Source organism: Pinus tabuliformis, chromosome 2_2 (assembly GCF_031772625.1).
Source record: "Pinus tabuliformis cultivar Carrire ecotype Pingquan chromosome 2_2, CPIR1, whole genome shotgun sequence".
Lineage (NCBI taxonomy): Eukaryota > Viridiplantae > Streptophyta > Pinopsida > Pinales > Pinaceae > Pinus > Pinus tabuliformis.
This window is the reverse complement of record NC_142300.1, coordinates 931,279,545-931,293,681: the sequence shown is the minus strand read 5'-3', so window position 1 is coordinate 931,293,681 and position 14,137 is coordinate 931,279,545.

Sequence of the window (14,137 nt, the reverse complement as noted above, 5' to 3'; positions counted from 1 at the left end):
TTGTTTTTAAGGAAATATACCCAAGTTTTTCTTGTAAAGTCATCAATGAATGTTAAAAAATATTGGCTGCCTGCTAAAGATGGGGTTTGCATTGGTCCACAAAAATCTGAGTTGATAATTTCTAAAGGTGCCTTTGCCCTTATGCTTTTCCCTGATGGAAAACTTTCTCTATGTTGTTTACCCAATATGCAACATTCACAAAAGCTGTCCGGTTTCTCTATCAATGGTAATCCTCTTACCATTCCTTTTCTACTCAACAAGTTAAGACCTCCAAAGTTGAGATGACCAAATCTCAAGTGCCACAACCAATTTTCATCCTTTGGCACGCTTTGGAAAGCCTCTTGGGTAACTGCTGCAATTACTTCTTTGTTTTTCAAATCTGCCCTAATTCTGAGAGGGAACATCCTGTTCCTTGTCATCTTCACTTCAGCGATGCATCGTTTGCTGGGTGCTCTATCCATGATGGTGCATACATCATTCTCAAAGAAAACATTGTAACCCTTCTGAACAAGCTGTTCAATACTCAAGAGGTTACATCTCATTCCAGGGACATAGTAGACATCTGCTATGGTTTTCTTCTCACCCTTCTTTGTAAATATTTTTACCTCTCCTTTTCCCATAACAGAAATTTTGCTATCAGTCCCTAGTGTGACTTCTGATTTCACATTTTTATCTAGGGCAGAAAACAGGGCTAAGTTTCCTGTCATATGGTTGCTGCAACCTGAGTCTAAAAACCATATGTCTTCACTGTTTGTTTCAACCATGTTACAAGCTAACAACACATTATCTTGACTGATGTTTTCTCTAGTGACATTTGCATTTGGTTTATTACTCATATCATGTTGCTTCTTCCTACATTCATTGGCATAATGCCCATATTTTTTACAATAATAACATTGGACATTGGATTTTTCATACCTTTGTCCTTGAGCATGATGTTGTCCTCTTTGTTGACTGCTGCCATGGCCTTGGTTCTGATTTAGATTGCTGCCTCTTCCTTGAGCATTTGCTGGACTCTTCCTTCCACCTTTGTTCTGGCTTCTGCCTCTTCCTCTCTTGTTTCCTCTACCTTAACCTCTTCCTCTTCCAAAGGACATCTGGGTCTTGAAGGCTTGCTCTAGAGATGAGTTTTCATTTCTGCTCAACCTCTGCTCATGTGTTATCAGTGATGCATGAAGTTCATCAACTGAAAAGTTTGAGAGATCATTTGTCTCTTCTATGGTGGTGACAATCACATCAAACTTTGAGGGTAGGACCCTCAATATTTTCTCCACAATCCTCCTTTCTTCAAGAGTTTCACCATGAGTCCTTATTTGTGTGACCAGTCCAATTACATGTGTGAAGAATGAGTCAATATTGTCTGACTCCTTCATGCACAGATTCTCAAAATCTTTCCTCAGCAACTGTAGTTTTGCTGTCTTCACTTTCTCCATGCCTTGATAGGCTGTCTTGAGGGTTTGCCATGCTTCTTTGGATGTCTTAGCTGCTGCTATCCTTGGAAACACACTCTGGTCCACTGCTTGATATAAAAACACAAGGGCTTTTGAATCCTTCTTCCTATTACTCTTCAATAGATCCTTCTCTGCCTGAGTTAATCTATTAAACTGATTTTCATCTACTGGTTCTTCAAAACCATCCTCAACAAGTTCCCACAGATCTTGTGAGACAAACAGGGCTCTCATGGTTATTGCCCAATAATCATAGTTTTTCCCATTAAACTGTGGAAGCTGAGTATTAAACATGCCCATGCTAATGCTTGTGCTAGCCATTCCTTGCATTCTCAGCTATGCTTCTAAATCCTTGACTATATATTTAAAAAAAACTGACTGTTTCTTCAGCAGCAACACAAAAACTGGTCTGAGAAATACCTGGATTCTTTTCCCTGAGACTTCACTTTGCTGGAGAGGATTTACTGCTGCAACAAAATGAACCTTCCTTTAGCTTCTTTATACCTTCAAAGAACCTGGATTAGCTCCGATACCACTGTTGGGGATTTTTCTGGTAAAATCCCAAAAACACACAAATAAAACTCAACACAGAGGCAATGCTCTGTTTCTCTCTCCACAGGATCTTTTGCACAGGGAAGCTTAAATTTTTTTTCTGAGAACAGAGTATTACATACCCAGAAAATGCTTGTATTCATTAAAATAAAAATGCCTGATACATATTTCTTCCTCTTTCACTCAGAGGGTTTTACCAAAAGTACATTCAACCAATCAAAAATAAAACTCTGTCTCCTCCTGAGATTTTACACTGCTGGTGTGTAAAAACCTCATTTACATTTACTGGTGTGAAAACATTTTACATATACTGCTGTAAAAATAAATTTTTACATATGCAGTAAAATTTTACATTACATTCACAAAAAAATTCTTTACTCACACCATACGATTCTTCATGCTTCCTCCTCGTTTGAGCAACATGCAAGATTTACATTTCAACTTGGTTTCTTTATACTCTCCTTGCTTCACACTATGCACTATTGTGCGATATTCTACATACCTCATTCAAACGTATGCGCTCCCCCTTTTTCTTTCGCTGCCGCGAGCTCTCATATTACAATACCAACACCAACAAAAAACTTAACACATACAATGTGTATACCAAACAAAAAGATATAATACGTTTTATCTATGTTTAAAAAATATATTCCGTATAAAAAACTTAAATATTTTACCAACTTTCTACGACCAGGTTTAAATTCCATTTAATTCTTTTGCAGACGGAACCGGCGGTCAACCAAAAACGTTCATGCAAGTTGAAGAAGATCCTGGTCCGTTGACTTGATCGGACGCATTTCGCACGCCAAACTCACACAAACCAATCAAAGTTTAATATCCGGGGAATTGGCGGTTTCATGGTTGTACACTGGACGCGTGGCAGCAACGGATTGTGTTGGAGGCCCTCTGACGAAAACAACTTTTTGCGAATGGTGGTGCGGGGAAGTCTGGGTGGTTTTGCCAAACCACGCTGCAGTAAATGTGCGGTTGAAATTAATATTTCAACAATATGGATGCATGGTATTGCCTTCTCGCATTTGAAGGGAATAACCATCACTGATGCTTGACATCATAAATTTTTCATGATCATATTATTAATTTATATTATGGAGATCTCTTTTCCAGAGTAACTATTATAGCTCATCTATATTAATATTTTATGTTTCATCTCTATCATTATCATGATAGTATCATTTTAATTATTATTGTTATGTCATTTTAATTTGTATTAACTTTATATGAAAGTTATGAATAGGTTAAATATTAATTAATGATATATCATTATATTTCTAAACAAGAAACATTTATGATTATAATTAATGGTTAATTTAGAGATTAGTGGTTTAGAGTTAGGATAAGGGATTAGTGAGTTAGAAGTGAGGATAATTATTTTTAGAGTTAGTAACTTGTGGATTAAAATAATAGATTAAAATTTAGTGGGTTATTAGTTAATCATAGTTAAATATATAGAAACCACACTCAAATCTCAATTATGGTCAATTATAAGCCATGTTCAATAATATAATTATAATAAATCATAGTAAAACATAGTAAATTATGGTTAAATATGATTTGAATATGGGTTAGGGTTTGATATTATGTGGGTTAATATATTAGTGGTTAGGTGAAGCCAAAGTTTTGGTCATATCAGTGTACATTTATGTTAGGGTGTAGTTCCTATGTATTTTATATTGTTGACAACATTTTTGCAAGCAGTAGTTGCCATTGGTGAAGGCAGAGCATATGTTGCAAAGAGCTTGTAACCACCCTCCTCCCACATCTAGCCAAGTAACTAGCCAACCACGGGTAAACATGTGACGAGAGAGACCACTATAATGGATTCAACCTCCTTGGTGACCTCAAAGAAATTGAATTGATGTAAACACATCAACCATAACTTCCACATCAGCAACAACACCCCGAGGAGATATCCCAGCCACTTAGGCATGCTGCCCCTAGGTCCCACTGACCTTTTAGACCTCTTGACCTTTAGACACTCTCATGCTATGGGCTTGCCAACATCTAGGGACCTATGGATGCTCTCATAGGCCTGCAAACCAACATCCAGGGGCTTTTCCCACAAAACTTGTGCCAGCGTCTGTGGAATTCAAGGCACTTTTCTAGCCCAGAATTTTGGCCACTGCCCAGAACTTGTTGTAACTTCTAGAATCCATCAAAGACATGATAGAAAAGCTAATAAACCAGAAAAAAAACCTCAGGACTAAGCTTGACCATCCCCAACCGGGACTGGCATTCAGTCAAACACTTGGCATCAATGGAACCTATATGTTTAGGATACAAGACAAAGCATGAATGACTGATAACACTTATGAAACATGAAAAGAAGGATCACCACCTTCTCAATTGAACTGTTATAACATCAATTAGATCTTGCATCCATCATCTTAACATTCACAAGTAAATACATGAAATAGCCATGACATGCACTAGTCAATTAGCCATGCTTATAACCAGTATAAAACCATGTAAATATCAGAGATATGAAAACCATTAAATCCACATATAAAAAAATCCAAAAGTAAGACAACTTAGCTTTCATTAATTATATGCAAATCTAACCAGGTTCAGACTTCCACGTACCACCCAATCGTATACATGGATGAAGCAAATATTTATTTCAACCAGTCACCCCCGTGCCATATTCCAAGCATGAATGTGGGATCTCATATCAAAAGAATCCAAAAACAACCAAGGGAATCCAGAGGCTAAACCACCTCCACCCTCATCAAATTGTGATCACACCAAAACCGATGCTCCAATCACAACCGAACCGAACTTGAAATGTCATTTGGAATCCATCACTATCCTTGAGGAATTTTATGTCTTCTTGCCTCTCGGGCTTTACCACAATCCAATCCCGAATCACTAGGCCCTAAACCAAGACCAGTCTCTCAAGATCTACCACAATCCAAATCTGGATCACTAGGCCCTAAACCGATACTCCTCCCTTAGGCTTTACCATGTATCCCTCTAAAACTGGTCAAGGGATTCCTAGGCCTTTGCGAATGAACCTTGAGACCACCTTCGCCCCAGATTTTGAAATCCATTTGGCAAACCATAGATCAAAACCAAAATAAACATCCCAACACACCATGGCATCCAGAAAAAGGTAAGGCTAAGCTAAAAACCATTGTCATAACCTGACAAAACCATGCCACTGATAATAAGAGAACCATACACCAACATGCAAAGCCATGCATGTCCAAACTAGCTACGAAATCACACATGCAAATATGTTACCTTCAAGTATTCTTGTTGAAGCTGCTTGATCTTTCTTTTCCTTGCTTGATCCTTGCTTTCCTTCCTTTCTCCAAAGAAAAACCTGACCAAAACTTGAGCCAAGAGCTTACCCTGACCAAGAGCTTGCCAATTGATCCTCATAAGAGTTTTTATCAATCAGGCCTCTATTTTCTTTATTTTCCATTATTTTCCTTCACTTTCCTCCTCACATGCAACCTGTGACCTTTTACCTTCATTTTCTCCTATTTTCCTTTATTTTCATAAATAAATGTGCCAAAAATTCCTTTTTCCTTTTAATGCCTTTGCCAATTTCCTTAGCCATAATAAACTGAATGAACACCCACACCAGAATGTCCTGCCCAACATTCATCTTGGAATACATGTCCCTTACCCATGGTCTTATTTTTCCTTTATTAACTTTATTACATGGAATTTTCACCAGGGCTCTTACAGAACCCTCCCCCTTGGGGAAAACCATCCTCGGTGTTAAACCACACCAAGAACTTATCAAAATCATTGAAAAACAAACGTACTTACCACAAAGCTTTATAACTTAGCTCGTTGCAGTATTTACAATGAATGACCTGCTTAAAAGAAAAACATTGTGACAACATGACAACATACCACATATTGGAGCTTTATAACATATCTCATTACGGTATTTACAATAACCACATATGCATATATGCACATTTGCTAAACTAGAAAATAGAAGGATACGATGCTCGTATCAATCAACAAAGGAATCTAGAGGATCACACTTCCACCCCCAAAGTAATATCAGGATTCACCTCCTTCCCAGGAAGTCCAGAATCCACTGCCACAGTCAAACTGCATCCAATGTCCAGCACTACAATCTTGTGCCACTTGTCCTCTCAGTTAACAGTTACTGGCTCATTGTTCTAGGGTGCACTCCCAATGTGCATATGATTCCATCTGGCAATATTAATGACCAAAAAAAATATATCCCCAACCTTCTCTTCTCTATTACGCAGTCCCTTGGTCAATCCGGTCACCCCTTCCGTGCAGTCACTCACCTTCCAAGTTCCCCGGAATCCCCTATCCTGGGTGATCCATCCCTTGGCAAGGCTTCCTCGGATCAAAATATACAAAACCAAGGCATATCCCTGTCTCAAAACCATCACACTGGTCATAGCATGCTCATGGAAATCAATGGAAACTATTGGGTACTAGTGTCCCACAATGGCCCTGCTCCTGAAGTGCTTTACCAACATGTTGTTGCATGTTCCAATTAATTTCACTGTTACTGCTAATTCTTGCAGTCGATTTCTACCATTCAATTGGGCATGTTCATGCATTCCTATTCCAAGCACATAATTTCCATTAGATTCAAAATAAATTCAAATCAAACCTCATTAGTAGCTCATCAATAAGGTACACTTTTAATCATGTTTACTTCCTATCACAACAAGTCAAACTAGCATCTTTGACCAAATCAACATGTATAAAAATATCACATCACATCAAGTTAGCTCAAAACAAAACCATCATTGATCAAAATCATGAATCACATGCATCCATCATAAACCAAAATCATAGATCACATGTAATCAACATAGACCATAATCATAAATCACATGCATAATAAAGTGAAATAAAATGTTGATACTTATCCTTTAATCGATCCTTGGATTTTACTTTTGTCTTTATCCCATACACACTTTAGATTGATTGCCACACTAAAAAAAAACCCAATGCCTTTTCCTCAACCATGTGCAGATACACATAGTGTGCATCACACACATGCAACCATACACGACATACAACACCATGGAATACATGCACCTACACCTGACATACCACACGTACACCTACAACACAATACATACTCCTACATTCAGTGTACAACACAACACAATACATACACCTACACCTAGTGTACAACACAACAAAATACATGCGCCTACACTTGGTGTACACAACCACACAATACATACACCCACAACCGACATACAACACAATACATATATCTATACTCGATGTATAACTCCACACAATACATATACGCACACATAGTACAACATAACAAATACACGTCATGATACCATGACTACACAATGCGCATACCTAGTACCACATGCTCGCAAAACAGCAGGTACGACATGCACACAATACCACATGTACACTAGTACCATATGTACAAGACATACACAGTACACTTGTACAAAGCATCAGTTGCACAATGTGTGCACAACATCACATGTACACAACACCACCTACACTGCACCACATGTACAATGTGTACACAATACCACATGTACACAATACCACGTGCATGACATGTACACAATACCACATGTACATAGCATCACATGCACAAAATGTACATGACACCACATGCATACAACACCATATGTACAACATGTACACCACACCACATGCTCACAACACCACTTGTACAATCATGCACACAACACCATACGTACAACATGCACACAACAACATATGTACATAGCGCTGCATATACAAGATGTACATAGCACCCTATGTACACAACAATACATATCCAACAAGACCATATGCACACAACACCACATATCCATCATGTTCATAGTACAATATGTACACAACACCGCATATCCAACATGTAGATTGCACCATATATACCTAACACTGCATATGAAACAGGCACACAACACTATTTGTACCACCTTGTACATAACATTGCATAAACGACATGTACACACACTATATATACACAACACCCCATGCGCACAAAATCACAAATGCAACATGTACAACATATACAACATATACACAACAATAGTATCACACATCCAAAACCACACTGTCTTTACCAAGCAACCTTTCTTTTAGTGTTTTTCTGCCATCCATGCTTATCCTAGCATGCCCCAAATCACATTGTTTTCATTCTGCCAATGTATCCTTCAACATTACCTATCAGAACATAAACATAATATAATCAGATAATATCAACTCATAACCACATTATACTCACCTCATATAGTTGTCATGACTACTCTCCCCACTTGATTCCCATAAACCAAGAACCTCGTCATGCCATTCACCTGCATAAGAAATCATCCCTCCACAAGAATGATCCCTGACAACCCTATCATACAATGACATAAATACATGGATACATCCATACATATACATAAACATTGGCATAAAACAATCATGATTTCATACATACACACATACATATGTATATAAACATCACCATGATCATAACATAATTACCAGATAGCATAAGGTCAAGGTTAAGAGAACGCCCTTTATCTGTGCACACCATGAACAACATTGAGAACAATCATTCCCAACATAGTCAAAGCATATGATGCTTCAGATCCATTTACTTCACCTTCCCTGTTACCTTTCTCATGACTATACTGCCACTATCCATTTACACCAATAGACCGAACCGATCTAACTGATTTTCATAGTCTTACCTTTCGTTGCACTTACTCATGCATTGATCTTCATTTATGCCTTACATTACATGTTGGGTACCACATAAATCTCCCCGAGCTCCATTAACTTTCCTCTTTCCCAAACCAATTCCCAAGACTCAAAACATAAAAGGCAAGAGAAGAAGCAAACACGAAGAAAACCATGAAAACCAATAACAACACGACACCAGAACAAAGTGGCAAGGCCTTGCACTAGACTTAAACAAAACCGCAAATCAAGCTCAATAATTCAAAAAAGACCAAAAGCACAAGACTGACACCATGACTCAATCCCCATGGTTCCCAAGGAAAGCTCAACCAGAGTCGTCTTCAAGATTTCATGGCAACTTCTCTTGCCATGCAACTCCCTGCATCTTGCTGCCATAAACACATAACTGTCAATGCATAAGTAAACATAACAATACTCCAGTTACCTTACTTGGCTATGCCAATCATGTTGCTTGAAGCTGAACACAACGAAGCCATCTCTCAAGGGACTCCAATACTTTGATGGATCCCGCTATAACTATCAACTAGTTGATGTACCTGTGAAATACATGTTCATAACTATAGCACATATCCGCATAATGTCAGACAAAATCAAGGTTAAGAAGTCTTCCTCTATGTAAAACACTCATTCATTTGGAATTAGGGTTTCCAATCATAGCCAAAGGAATTCTTGTCCAATTCCTCTCTTTTACCTAAATTTTACCATTAGGGGAATTTTGAGGTTTAAAATGGGCTTCCTAAGGAAATCATAAAATAATAAAATAATATTAGATTACATCATCCTATTTTAGAGGGATTTTTTTTTTCAACTCGTATTTTCAACTTATCTCTCTATGGGTTTACTCAAATTTCGAGTGGCAACACTCGTTGGATGCAAAATTTGATTCCTCATCCAAGGAGTACCCATGTTGCATAATTGTGATGAACCCTGCTACACAAAAAATGAGAAATACCTGAAAATCGTGATTGCAAACACATTTTTTCATGTATTTCTCATTTTTTGTGTAGCAGGGTCCATTGAAAGTATGCAACATGGGTACTCTTTGGATGAGGAATTGAATTTTGCATCCAACGAGTACTCCCACTCGAAATTTGAGTAAAATATTAGGCAGATAAGTTGAAAATACGAGTTGAAAAAGTAGTTTTATTATTTTATTGTTTTTTAATCTTTTTACTTTTTTACTCCAAAAATGGTGAATCATCCCCCATGGTTGACATCATCATATTGAATCCTATTGGTTCTTATAAAATTTATTTCGGTTGTACATTTTTTATAGGAGGCCCATTTTAGACCTCAAAATTCCCCTAATGCTTGTTGCAATCGAGGCTTACTGTGTCCTATCACATCACCCAATTGTTAGTTATATAAACACACAAACTATTACCTTGTCATGCTAATACCAGTCATGTTACCATACAATTACTCACACATGTCAACCACATGTTCCAAACATCAAGACAATCATATGTATCAATTTGAAATCAACCTTTACCAAGACTTAACAATCATGTCATAATCCATAATCAACTCATAGTCTTTAGACATAATTCTACAACTATCACCTATTACACTCAAGTACATATCAACTGTCTCAACACATATATGTGAGTAAAACCAACTTAAAATAAGATCATTTCTTGATGCAATCTCATAGACACATACCCGTATCCTGTAATTAGTCAAACATTCCACAACAGATAAATGACATAATAAACACCAACACTCAAACACCAAATAGATGACATAATCAAACATTCAAGCACAAAGTAGAAGACATAAGCAAGCTCATACCTTAATGTATCTCAGGGGAGGCTAACTTGTCTGCCCAATCAATCTAGTTAGAACGATATAACTTTACAACACATTAGCTCAAGCACAAATAAGATCATGATATCCACAACAATAACTAACTAACATGTTCACATTATAATCTCATAAACATTGGTCGTTCATGCATAACAATCACATATGCAAAGTCAATCTAGATTAGGATGACATAACATATTAACTCATACATGAATGTCATAACCCTAACCATCTGCATAGACCAATCCAAATTAGTATGATACATTTAACATCAAGATATTAATGCTATAACCTTAATCATCAAGCTAACTAACATATAATAACAACAAGTTATATATCATGCTCATCAACGACATATGACCAAATCATCAAGCTAATTATCATATAACAACAAAAATATAACCTATAACATACTCATCAACAACATAATCATCAAGTTATCTAACATAAAACAACAATAGCAATGTATACAACCATAGGTTACTACCACTCATGATTATCTGACACATGTGCATATGCCTACACTAATCAACTAGCATCTATCATGTATTTAACCCTAACATAAGTAGACATATACATAAACCTAATGTATATAACCCTAATGCATATTAAAATCCATTAACTCACATACTTGCATGCCCAACATCCAAACCTCTATGACGACATGCTCTTGCCTCGAGGTCCAATGTTTCAACTTCACTTTGATGATCTACATCTCCTGCTCTATCTCAGCCAACACATTAGCATCATAACATACCAATATCATCATGATGACATAATTTCATACAATGACCTCGTGCACAACAACCTTCACCATGAAAATGCATTCCTAACAACATGTAGACACCGACATGCATAACAAATGTACGTACACCCATACACTCATGACAACACATCCCACAAACACCATCAACCTTCAAATGACGACATCACTAAAACCATGATCAAGACTATGCAAATGCAACAAGCACATGGACTACAAGCATAAAAAAGACATATGAAATTTGACATGTATGCATGACAAACACATTCACCCAAGGAGAGCACAACCACACTCTAATACCAATCTGTAACCACCCTCCTTCCACATCTACCCAAGTAACCAACCAACTGGGGTACAAACATTCAACGAAAGAGGCCACTATAAGGGATTCAACTTCCTTGGTGACCTTAAGGAAATGGAATCGATGGAAACACATCAACCATACCTTCCACATCAGCAACAACACCCCTAGGAGACATCCCAGCCACTCGGGAATCCTACCCCTAGGTCCCACTGACCTTTAAGACCTCTTGACATCTAGACGCTCTCATGTTATGGGCATGCTAGCATCTAGTGGTGGCCTAGGTGCAGGTGTAATGGAAAATCGTTCAAATCTATAAACGATTTTTGCAAGTTCAGGTGGAAATTCTTCTTGGTTTTCCTTTGGAGTATCAGTCATCTACCTCCAAACTTGGCTATTCTTCTAAATTAGAAAAACCGCTTAAAATTTAGCCGCAATATGACAACCTTTCAATTACCACGGAATCAAAATGAATTCAAACTTTTTGTTAATTCCTTATAGCGTCTGATTTTTCACAAACATTATCGCGTTAATTCTTTGCTATTGATCTTACCCTTCAATTCAACGGTTGTTGGTTCACCCGATCAACAAAAATAATCGGCGATCCTCCATCGTTGGTCAAAACACACTTGATCCAATGGTTAACCGCAATATCGAACGAGGATCTTGCACGATGTTTACCCACCTGATAAAGTGGTTTTCTCTCTCCACCCAAGTGCTATTTTTTAGTCAATAAATGGAATCGCTTGGAATTGCGAAAGACTGCTTACCACTTTTGCTTCACCCGATAAACAACTTCACTAATAAAACCCCTTTCTTCCTTGACTAAATGCACAAGCTTATTGACGCGCGATGACCGTTATATCTATTGGATCTGTAGATCAGACAGTTCTAGACTCCTTTGGGTTAACACGATTTTGTCAGGTTTTATTTTCTCTGTTCTGCCAAACTTGACACCTCCGCTACATTTAACTTGTCTCAAACCATATTCTCTGATGTTTTTAGAACATAACCAAATTATTTCAAAACATGGAAAAAAACAAGATTGGCGATATAATACAGGTTTTTTACACTCTAATTCAAAATCCAAACTGCAAATCAACAAAACTTAGAGATATTTCGAAGGAATACAACGCCTTCGGGATTGACCAATTATACACAAATACACAGAGATACAATTTCTGTAACTTAATCTTACATGGCCTAATCAAGCCAAATCAGTCAAAATCCCTTCACAATCATTCAGAACTTACATAAATACCATTTCATTCTAACAATTAGATTCTTAATCCATGGATCGAATCTGCCTAATCTTAGACAATATCTAATCTGGTTGATATTCTCCTTGAGAATCTCAATTGAATCAAAACAGCTTGAATTAATTATAAAATCATTCAATCCCTAAATCCTAGCTCAAATCCCATCTAAAAAACTTTGTAAATTGACAGCTAAAGGATCCCACTCCTTTGCTTGTAAACTTTTTTTGTATTTTTGGAATAAATTTGAAGCCTTTTGTCTTCAAGCCTCATGCTCCTGCATTAGACTCCTGAGGACAAAACTCTTCATGGGCTCCTATCCATGAGCTCTTCTACAGAACTTCCCAACTTCTGTAGCATGGCATCTGTCATCCAAGTAGCTTTAGCAATTGGTTGGTCCTTCCATTTGACCAAATACTGAAAATACTCCTATCCTCTTGTCTTCTTCAACAATTTCTTATCCAAAATCCTCTCTGGCTTCAATTCCTTTGCTATAGGTAACTGTTTTACCCAATCAATCTCTTGTTCTTCTTGATCCTCTATTGTGTCATTTGCATTTCCACTTTCATACCTATACAAATCAGCAACATTGAAAATTGGAGATATTCCAATATCAGGGGGTAATTCAATTTCATATGCATTTGCAGAAAATTTCCTCAAGACTCTGCATGGTCCAATTTTCTTAAACTTTAACTTGTTATACTCCCTTTTTGGAAATCTTTCCTTCCTCAAGTGTTACTGGGAAAAGTGTCTATTTAGAATTGCTCTATCCCACTAAGGTGTGACAGCTACCTTAGAAACAAACAGAGAAAACTACTTTTGTATCTTCTTTTTGAACTATAAACAAAGAGGAATATGAAGGACTAACCTGTGTCTTGCACTAGTCCTTTGATCCAATCTCTCTCCTCTTTGACAGCTTCTAGCTACCTGCTCCCTTACTTGCCCAGCTTCACCAAGTACCTGTAAGATCACAGAAGAAGAAAACTATACAAAGACATGGATTTATATTCATAAATAACTTAGGATCAGATTTAAGTTAACCATACAAATGTAACAAGCATCAATGATACAAAAGCATGGAGAAGAAACTCAAATAGTTTTTATTGATATACAAGAAGATCCAGGAGGAGTTACAACCGATGATTCCTGACCCAGCATCAACCTCCCAGCAAAGAAGTCCCTTCTTCACCCCCAACAAAGCATAGATCACCCAATTCTCTGATATGTATCTCAAAACCAACAACAATTCCTTACAATGTGCAAAATTCCAGCCTCTGGATCTCTGGGATGAGGGATCCATATATAG